The sequence below is a fragment of the Marmota marmota genome, unplaced genomic scaffold (assembly GCF_001458135.2).
Source record: "Marmota marmota marmota unplaced genomic scaffold, marMar, whole genome shotgun sequence".
Taxonomy (NCBI): Eukaryota; Metazoa; Chordata; class Mammalia; order Rodentia; family Sciuridae; genus Marmota; species Marmota marmota.
In genome coordinates, this window is record NW_026000119.1 from 10,985,247 (window position 1) to 10,996,640 (window position 11,394).

An 11,394-nucleotide genomic window follows, 5' to 3' on the forward strand; every position below is an offset into this window, starting at 1 on the left:
AATCAATCCTAAATGAAATGAAATAGGATGGATTTTATTTTTGGTTTCATTTATAGATAAGGCATATCTCCAAGCACATTTGCCTCTACCATTATACTTTGATTAGATTAGAAGGCTATTGTTCAGGCAGACAAAGACTTCAGAAACATTCCTCTCTCCATCACTACCCAATAGCTCAATTTTGTGATTTAAAGTTTGCAGCAGCTTGTCACTAGATAAATGACATTAGCGACATTGAAATTCCTGTTCTTGTCCTTCAAGTTGGACTTCCAAGTGACCTTTCAAAGACATGGATCTTGTGCCGAATTGTTCAGAGATGAGGAATCCAATAGCTATATGACTATATAAATAGAAGAAGGGGAATGTACCCTGGATGTTCCAGAAGTAAAGCTGTTTTAGACTGAGAGCTGGAAAGTGAAGCTTCAGGAGCCAGACTGTGACTTGCAGTCCCACTGTGTCACTAATGACCTGTTTGGCCTTGGGCAAATCCCTTAGCTACCTGTGCAGTTTCCTCACATATAAATTGCAGATGTTATTATCTAGCTCACAGGACTGTTGAGAAGTTCAAGTGAATTCGATATGTAAAACTAACAATGCCTGGCATACACTAGATGCAAATGCCCTGCCTATTTTAAGGATCATGAGTGTGTTAACTATTAATGAAATTTATAGCAGGAGGAGGTTGTAGTGCTTTGTCATGCTTTTCGGTGGAATATGTCATCAGGATGGGCAGTAAGGTGAGATGTTTAAATTGTGTACATTAAAGAGTAATTTGCACACTTCTAAAGAAACAGATCATATTTCTTTCTCTAGTTTTTCTCCCAGGAATATTGGCTACTTGATAAGAAAAAAAATTAATGAATATATTAAAAAAAAAACTTTGTTGAGTATTTAAAAGGAGTTGGAGAGAGAGAATTACAGGTGACGTCAGAATATTGTAACAGAAGTCAGGGTAGCAGAACTCTGGGCCCATTTAAAATATTTCATGTTGTCGAGATTACTATCCCCCTCATTCTCCTTTCTCAGTTGTGAAATGGAGATCACACTATTATTATTTTACACCTCCATGAAAAGAATTATGTGTAAATTGAGATTACAAATAAATGATTCTATTATTACATTAGCTATGAAGTGTCAGTCCTATTTGCCAAATATTTCTTTTAATATGTAGATTAAAAAATTTCCTACAGGGTTAGTAGTAGTATAACTAATCCATAGATTTCATGGACATTTGGTGGGGGGGGGAAATATGTCTCTTTTGAGTTGGACATATTCCAAATGAATATTTACCATTGGTTTGTAGGTTAGTAGCACACTTTAATAATTGAGATGGTACCTATATTGACAAAATATAAAGCATGCAGGTCATAAAGTTGAAAAACAACATCTCTTACTCTTGCTTTTAAAACCACTTTCTTTTTTTCCCCTTTAAGCACATGACCCATAGAAGCTTGTCATGTTTTCAATTTAGTGAAGGGAAGTCTGAAAATTCTAAAAACAACAAGATTTCCACAGCTTTCACTGTAGTTTGCTCTGTGCCCACAGTAATGATTCAAATGTGAATTTAGAGAGTTATAGGAATAGATTTTGTTGGAGCCCAGCCATCCTGAGACGAACCACATGACCCTTCACAGGAATCTCCTTTCTGGTCATGGCTCCAAAGTACCACTTGATGGCAGCATTTCTGAAAAGGATTTCAGAACACATTCTGGTTATAGAAATTTTCTTATTCCAGGGAGATAGAATGTCCATGTTTTTAATGGCAAAACTACAACTCAGTGGTAGAGTTCCATTTCTTGGAATGTCAGGTGAGGAAACATTTCTTCTCAACAATGACTCACTATGCAATCAGGGACAAAGACCAAGAGAACCAACATGTTCTTGTTCTGCTCCATTGATGCCTTCAGCAATACCAAGTTGACATTCTAGTCTCCTTCCCCATTCCTACACTCACTCAGAAGGCTACTAATCCCAAGGTCTCACTCAGAGTCAAACATTGTGAATTTATGGTTAAAGAATGTGTCTGGGGTGAGTCAGAGTTGAGAAGATAAAGTGATTTGTAATGGGAGACAATTCTGCAACCCATGGAATGGACAGTATGTCATTCAAACTTTTGAGGAGATCTGTGTTTCTTGCATTTTATGCTGAAACATGCTGCTGACACTTTTCCTGAGTATGATTTTTCAATTGTCGGAATTAACATGTTCAACAATGTAAAACAGAGAGGTATGATCTGTTCTGTTTCCAATTTCCATTTTTGATTAGGCAAATGGTTGACTGTTAGAATCAAAAGGCCCAATGCCCAACTTCCTTATAAATCTTATATGTGGAAAGGAAAACACTTAAAAACTGGAATTAAAATGCTTTTATAATGAAATGGAAAGAGTCATTTGTGATCTTAAAATATAGCCACTATGAGAAGACACGTGAAAACATAGAATACATTGTTTTCTCCTTGAATTTCATGAAAGTGCCCATATCATAGAACAATTTAAGTGTCCAAATATCGTTTAAATTGGTGGCCAACTATATTTATTCACTTTCTAGTTTATTTAGTTTCTAATTATAGTACATGTAGCTATTTCAACTTTTTCATTTCTGTAAGTAATTATATTTACCCCTCAAGGTATAGATTTGTCTCCGATTATCTTGGTAACACCACCAATCTCTTATAAAAATGTTGTGAATTAAAGCTAATTCCCATTATACTAGAAGCCTAGTGTAATGTCCATCATATGTAGTCTAGGGAAAATGAGCATTATTGACCAGAGGGAGGGAAGGAAAGGTAGAAGATCAGAGAGCAGTATTTCAATTTCAGACATGAAATCAGAACTTTTCAGAAATACAAATAAGAAACATCTAAAGCCATTTATTTAATTGCTCAATAACATAGGCAACAAAATTCAGCACCTGAAAAAATGGTTTTATTATTGGCAAATGTTGGTTTTAACATGAAATAAATGAAAATAAAAGTCTCACTTTAGATGAAAAGAAATGTTGCAGAGTGAGTGCTCAATAAATTGTCAATTACCCACTCCACCTATACTAATAAATTCTGAACATATATTTTTGCTTATGAATATAGTATATAGGAACTGTGATTGAATCCATAGTATATCTCATGTATTGAAATCTGATATTTGCCAATTCAAGAATGTAGTACTTCTTTTTTTCCTTTTTTTGGCAGTTGTTTGATTTAGATATGAGGAGTTTCCAACAGGCTCCTTTATTAATGCAGGAGATGAAATGATTAGATTAGGAGAACCATAACCAAATTAGTTCAGCCTAGTTCAAATAGAAGAACTTGGTGGTAAACATATGCAGGTGGGTCATGGCTGGTGGTGGTTCGTGACTGGGGGTTTACCCTGGAAGGGTCACTCTTCTCTGTGGCCTCTTTGGCCTCTTTCCCTCCCTCCATGTTTGTTTTGTTTTGTGTGTTTTCTCTGATTATCATGAATGAGCAGCTTCCCTCCACTATGCCCTTCCTCCATAATGCTCTGCCTCAACTTGGGCCTAGAGCAATGCAGTCAGCCAACTGTGGACTAAATTTCTGAAAACATGAGGTCAAAATAAAATTTTCATGTTCTAAATTGTTCTTATCAGATATTTTGGTCATATCTATGAAAAACTGACTAACAGAAATTGATATCCAGAGTGCAGTCATTGCTGTGGCATACCTGACCACATGCTTCAGAAGTCTTCGAAAGTGATTTGTAGGAGGAGTATGAAAAAGTTTGGAGATGCAGCCTAAGAAAACTTAGAGTCTTCTAAGCAGGGCTTAATAGGCAATTCTGGTGGGAGCTCAAAAGACCAAGAATGCCTATAGGAATGAGATAAATACTATTTTTTGAGAGGTTTTATAGGGAAAAGAGGACTCCATTGGGAACTGGACTAGAGGCCATTTGTGTTAAATTCTGGCAAAGAACTTGTTAACATTTTCTTGTGTCCTGAGGCTTTGGTGTGAATCTGAATTTTAAAAGGATGGACTAATTAATCTAGTGGAGGAAATTTCAATACAGCATAGGATTCAGGCAGAAGCATGAATATTGCTATCAGGTTTTAGCTAGGTTTACTGTGAAGCAGAAGTTAACAGAGCAAAACAATTTTTACACTTCCATTTTGATCACAGAAGTGCTTGTAAAACTGGGGCCAAGGAAGGTATGGTTGTTGAAGAGATTATACCTGCTAAAGTGATGGTAAATACTTTGCACAGAAAAGTTAGGAAAGATGCCTGAGGGCATCTCAGGAATCAGCAAGAATATATCCATTACAGGCTCACTAGTTTTAAATTGAAAACTCATTTAAGAGAACACTGAGGCACTCTGCACTCTCAGAGGACCTAGCAAGTTTTTCCACCCTGCTCAGAGCCATTGCACCCATGGTTGAAGGAGGCCTGGCTATTGTTTGAGATGACAGCAGATCTTGGTGTCAATCATGTGGTGTTGGTTCTGCAGGAATGCAAGATGCTAGAGTTAGGGGATCATGAAGCTTTCCATAGAGATTTCAAAGAGTGATCTAGAAGATCAAGCAAAGTGTAGTAGGGTTGGAATCTATGCAGGATTTTTATGAGTGGGCAAAATGTGAAGCTATGAGGGTAAAGCTGAAGCTAGAATGGAGATCCCAGAAGTTGAGAGAGGCCCATCACAAGAACTGTCTGCTGAAAAAAAAAATGCTGACTGCTGAGACCTGGGCCAAGAGAGAGGCCATGAGTGCTCAAAAAGGAAGGCCAAAAAGGTTGGATTTCCCAAATCCTTTAGAGAGAACATCTCATCATAATGTGCCCCAAATGCTAGACAAAGAGATATAGGTCTTGTTTGCCCAGCTGGCTTTCAGTGTTGCTTTGGTTCCATTCCTTCGTTCAATGCCCTGATTCCTCCTTTGTATAATGGGAATGTTTACTTTGTGTCATTATATCTTGTATGTATTTAACTTGCTCTTAATCTTTACAGGGGCTCATGGCTAAGAATTTGCTTTGAGTCTCAGATGAGACATTGGACTTGGAGTTCGGGCATTGCTGAACTGTTAAGACTATGGAGACTCTTGGAGATTGACTACATGCATTTTGCATTGAAAGTTGTACATGAGCTTTGGGAGGCCAAAGATAGAATGTTATGGTTTAGATTGAGGTGTGTTAATGCAGGAGGGGAAATGATTAGATTTTGAGAGCCATAATCTAATCAGTTCATCCTAGTTTGAATGAAGTAATTTGATGATAATCATAGGCAAGGCAAGGGGAGCATGGTCATTAAGGGGGCATTCCCATTGAGTTCATCTTCCCTATTACCTATTACCCTCTGTCTGCTTTCTGGCTGCCATGAGTGGAGCATTTTTCCTCTACCACACCCTTCTGCCATGATGGTCTGCCTCACCTTGGGACCAGAGCAATGGAGTTGAGTAACCATGGATGAAATCTCTGAAACTGTGATTTCATAATAATCTTTTCCTCCTATAAGTTATTTCTGTCAAGTATTTTGGTCACAGTAATGAAAAACTTACTAACACAGTCATTCTGAGGATGAAATAAGGATCTCATGCACGCTCATGCTCTACCACTAAGATACACTTCTAGCTCCTAGTATTTTTTTATTAAAATATTACTACTAACTCTGAAGGCATTCTAATACACTTTAAATTGTAGGTTTTTTAAAAGTGGGTTTAAATTACTAATATTTTTAAATTACTAATATTTTCCTTAAGTGACTCCATTCTTACCCTCATAGAGACCACTTGTTAATGAAAACAACTAAGAAATTTGGAAATTGTGTAGCCAGTGAAGTTAAGGAGGTATGTGGGAAAATGGGAGGGCTAGATAGAGAAAGCATGTGGTAGAGGTCCTGTGTCTAAGAGTTGAAAAGTATTATGGGATTGGACTCAAAGAGGAAGTCTTTCTTCTAATCCAATATCCATCACAGCAATATAGAATTCTACACTCACCACAATCTGTGAAACAGGAGCTGATAATCAAAGAAGGCCCAAAGAGGGAGGTAGAAAGCTGTAGCAAAAAAGCAAATAGAAAATCTAGCAGCTGTGAGACCTTGTTTTTATAGAAAGAACACTTCGTGGCAATAAGCAATGATAGGTATTTTGAAGAATGTATTTGAGGAGAGAGAAATAGTCTTAGAAATAAATACATGAGATTTCTCATTGAAAATCTGATGTTAGGGTAACTTTTGGTAGAGAATCCATTGTAAAACTGATATGAGGGGTGGGGGTTGTAGCTCCGTGGTAGAGTGCTTGCCTAGCACATGTGAGGCACTGGGTTTGAGCCTCAGTGCCACATAAAAGAAAATAAATAAATAAAGATATTGTGTCCATCTACAACTAAAAAAAATTACAAAACTGATAGGAAAAGGTTATGGTTTTGATATAGAACAGAAAAAAAATCAGAAGAAGACAAAAACTCGTCAATAAAAGAAGCAGATACATGAGATATTTTTCTCACTACACTTGACTAAAGTTTTTTTTGTTTCTTTTGCCAATTCCTGTTAAGAAATAAATTACATTAATGTCTCAATCTCATAGCATAGCATTTCTGTTTTAAAATATATAATTTAAAATAATTTATAATTAAAATTTTATTCTTCTTTAATATTTGAATTTCCTTTTACCTTTGAAAGTTCCATGTTGTGCCTATCCCACAATAGTTTATATGCCAACATGTATTTATTCTATGAATAAATATATTTAACTGTCATAAAATATATATAATTCCTATGTAAGTTGACTCATTTCTGATGATTATTTTTCATTGCTTTCATAGAGCCCCAAAGTAAATATTTCTAGATCACATTAGATGTAGATCTTGGGCTGAATGAATTGCACCTAAGAACTTCAGGCAAAAGTCCTGTAACTAAATAGAACTGATCAGGTGAATGCTATTTCTTATATAGCATGAGTTCCTTTGGAGTGTGGCATCCTTCTCTCTTGATCTTATTTTCCACCAAATCCTTTCCTTGTACTCCCTAAAATGAGCATACAGTGCCATTTGCGATTGCCCAATGTGCTATCCTACTTCAGGTCTCCATACCTTTGTTCATACCATGTTGTCCTCACACCTAGAATATGCCCCCAACTACTTCTGACATGTTTGCACATCTTTCCAGACTGAATTCACATCAAGCATCAAAATACCTCCTATAAAATCCTTTTCTGACCTAAATAAAAATAACACTGCCATCTTTTGCCTCTTGTATATCCTGCATTTGCTCTAGCACAGCACCTAGGATACTTTTTTTTTGTCTTATATGTTTATCTCATTGCACCAAAAAAGTAAACTACCTGCAGGCATGAGACTTATTCTTGTTTGTAAATTCAGTGTCCCGTGAGGCACTCAATGTTTGGGGAAACAAGTGAATGAAGGAGCATTATTTAAATAATGCTTAGTTTTGTGGGTGCTACATGTAATATTTGCATTTAGTATCAACTCCAAGGAGCTGGAGCTACTGCTGGGTTCTTAAAATTATGAATACAAACCTTTTTAAAATGCTGCTGCAGAATTTGAAGAGCCTGCGTTTTCTCCCTCTCAGCACTCCCCTTTTCTGTGGGGTACTGATAAACACTTTCACTTGTCTGAACCTTGGGTTCCTTGATAGAGTTAACCTAGATTATTTTTAAGACTAGTTTTAGCTCTAAAATTCTGTAATTTTATGGTTTTTATTTTATGTTCCTGAGGAATAAAATAATGACATTATGACAGTAAGAGCAAATAGGTTGTAGAAATATAGATGGCATCCAGGGTGCAAAAAGAGTTCAAGTTAATAAGAAGGGAAGGTTTGACACAAAGTATCTCTAATGACCATAGACTGGGGAAAGTTCAATAGTTAAGATGATTTTATGTGAAATATCAGATGTATTTTGCTATCATTTAATCATAGATAAAATTAATAAGCCTTATAATAATATTAGTATAAGTAAAGCCCTCTTTTTTTAAAGCAAGGAAATTCCTCCCAATTTATGACTTTAGTAAATCAATCCTTCATGTATGGTGAATATTTATCACTACCTCCCACAATATAAATTTTCTGGAGGCATTTTTCTCAAAATAAGTCAGATTCTGTTGCACTAAGAGTGAGAGACTGAGGAGAAACTGAAGAGGTTGGCTGTTTCTTTCCTGGAAAACAACTCCTGTGGTTTTAGAGGGCAGTTTCATTGCCAAACAGACCAGGCATATCAGGTCTGCCCATAATCTGGAGATGTTTTTAGATTTTTCTTTCCCACATTCACATTCCCTTCATTTCCAAGCATCTCTGGATGCCGCTGGTATAAACAACCTTGTAATTTCACTTTATATCCAATGAAATTGAGAGTTATCCAGAACCCAAGTTTGTGACCAATTTCTGCCATCTTATCATGCATTTCATGATTAACACAATTTTCATTGCTTTTTTTCTATGATAAATACTTCCCTACAATAATTATGCACTCAGAATATACATTTTCTGTGGTAACAAATAGCAAGCCCCAAATTTCTCTTTGCTTATTAACTGGGATATATTCAAAATAAGAAAAATAACAATAATAGTACTTGTATATTTATGGAACAACCATAATGATTTAAAAATAGACATTATGACTAATATTCCTAACAAAATATAAGTTTGAGATTATAAATTCAAGTTTTTCAGATAATCATAATTAGAAGCCATTTACTGTGCCAGTCATGTTTATTTACCTTATTTTATTCACTCCTTATAAAAACATTCAAGGGTGTGTTTGCAGGGTCAGTGGGCCCAGAGGAGGAAATGGTTAGCTCTACCCTACTCATGGGGTTAGGAAAATCTTCTAAAATGATGTGAGATGTAATTTCAGTTGAGGATTGTTATAATACCCAAGTCAAAAACCTTTTGGGAATATTGGACATAATGCATATTTTTAAATTTTGTGAATTATAGGTATTTCATAAAAATATAATTATTGCTATTACTATCAACCAAGATTGGTAAAAGTCTAACTTTTAAGCTATAAGTCAAAATTATAAGCATCTAACTTTGACCAAATTTGGTTGAAACAAACAAAAAACCCCAAGCAAATATGCAACAAAAGTTTTCAATTACAATGGTATCAATGAGAGAAATATTGTAAAAAGTGAGTAATCTTTCATCTAGCAAGTTCAAATCTAATAAAAATGCAAAGCTTTATTTTTCCATATATGCCACCCACTCATCTAATGTCATTTAAGTTCAGGAGATGTTGTGAGAGAATATCAATACATCTCTATTAATCTCAAATTGTTGCGCATCACCAATTTGAAGAACTATTCTATTAATTGTGGAATAATGTCATTAGCTTCATACTGAATGCATGACATACAATGACTTTAAAAGATAGTTGTCTTGATTCTTTAAACTTTAAGTGAATTACTTATATCTTAACAGGTACCATGTATTTAGAGAAAGGCATAGCCTTTCATCTTACTACATTTGAATTCCCTATATTATCTACCATAATAATTATGGTAGATATTACCAGTTACATATAAAAGATTCATTGTCTTCAGACTTGATGCTGGGGAGCAACTTCCAAGGTGAGACTAGATCTCCCAGACTCCCTTGTATTTAGATGTGGTCCTGTAAATAGGAAATGTAAACTAAAGTGATGTATTCCAGTTCAAGGCTGAAGTGCCTCCATGATTCTTTTCCTCACGGTATGGCCAGATGGAGAGAACTCAACCATTTTTAAAGGGAAGCGCCCCAAGGACATCAGAGTTTGAGTTGTCTGCTAATCAGAAACCCTAGTAATAGATATTATATGAATAATAAATATGTTTCTATTGCATTAAAATATTAAATACTTGATATCTGTTACAATAGCAGATATTAGATTTCTTCATACAATACTATACACAAGAGTTTTAGCTTTAGCATCTGCTCCAGATCACTAGACTCACAAAACTATTTAAGTTATGGTGCCATAATTTTATACATATATACTGACAATTAATTTTTACTTCCCCATTTCTAAAACTCAGAATAAGTCCATGTGAGGTTACTAATGTTTATTTGGAGTTGATTATTTAATGCAATAAATACATGACACATTTAACTCCAAATGAGGAAGGTATGCAGAATCAGTAGATACGATTAGTAATCCAGATAGGAGTTTTCACTTGATTCTGGTTTTGATGTTCCCTCTTTTATCAGGGATGAATCAGTTTGGTGTAGGTTATAGTTGATAGTGTTCAATGTTGGCAAACAGAACTTGACTTCTATATTGCCTGTATCAAAAACTCAATTAAATATTTATTAATTTAGCTTGCCTCTGAGAAGAGAGAGGCTATAGCTATGACCCACTAAATATTAAATTGATCTTGAAATTGATGCAAATTGTTCACACAAAATAATTTATTTTTATTTCTTAATTAAGCTACCTATATTTTGATATTGTTTGCTTTTTGGCCTGCTTACCAAGTAGCAGATAGAGATAGGTAGGGATGAAGTTAAAATCAATCTATCTAGTTTTATTTGAGAACTTGAATGTCATGTCCTCTGCAGGCTTTAGATGACGTCTGTTCACTAGTATAAGTATATTTATAGATTAATTTTAGTCTCACTTGCCTCTCAACAGGTCAAATATTGTGTGGGTGGTAAATTCTAGGAAACTTGAAGAATTTAAAAACAGTTGCCATCCTAATGTGTGGATAACCATAATTAGAGGAAACCGTAGGTCACAATAGAGACTGTTTATTGTTGGGAACTAAAGTTTTGACTTTTTCCTGTATATTTCATTGATATTCCCTAACTCCTAGTGGTCTTTTGGTCTGTGGATCAGGGGGTGAGCCAGAGTTCTTGGTGAAGCAGCAAAGAAGTTTTATGTGGCTTATCAGCAGAGCTGGTACCTACGCCCACTTGTCTGGTTTAGGGAGGAAGTGCAGGCTGGGGTCAGAGAGTGGCCTTTTTCTGCTTTCAGACATTTTCAAAGCATCTCAGACTGGGGTTTCAGTTTTATTTTTGTTTGTGTGGAATTGGTTCAGACACAAGTAAAATTATGGTGTTTTAAACGCGCCTAAGATTTCAAACATATGGCTTGTTTCATCAAGCTTAGTCTGTTAAGAATCCAGTTTGTAGCTTACAGATAATGATATTCTGAATTTAGAAGGAAAATAATGACATATTTTTATTTAAGTCTTGTAATCCTTGACTGTTTAGTGTGCAAATACATGAAAAACATCTTACATTCTTGTTTTTAATAATAATAATAATAAAATCATACATATATAAATCTATTTTCCTGGAGCATACTTAACTTTCATAGTATTTTTATAAATTTGAGCAACTGATTTATTTCTTGGGGTCTTATCTTCCATTCCATGGTGAGTATTAACTTGGTGGGCAGGAGAACTAGGATCAGAAAATAAAATCAATGGGGAATTTTTATTCTACTTGTCCAGTAATGAGT

The 11,394-nt window shown here is 35.2% G+C and overlaps 1 protein-coding gene across 2 annotated transcripts in view; it reads right to left on the minus strand.

The window, feature by feature from the left end:
- Pkd2 (polycystin 2, transient receptor potential cation channel) overlaps window positions 1-2,797 on the minus strand; it is an 82,249-nt gene extending 79,452 nt beyond the window's left edge. For both annotated transcript variants that reach the window (XM_015499140.2, XM_048784849.1), the window contains exon 1: window positions 2,764-2,797. The gene's annotated coding sequence lies outside the window, so the exon portion shown is untranslated. The remainder of the gene's footprint in view (window positions 1-2,763) is intronic.
- Window positions 2,798-11,394: the final 8,597 nt, after the last annotated feature.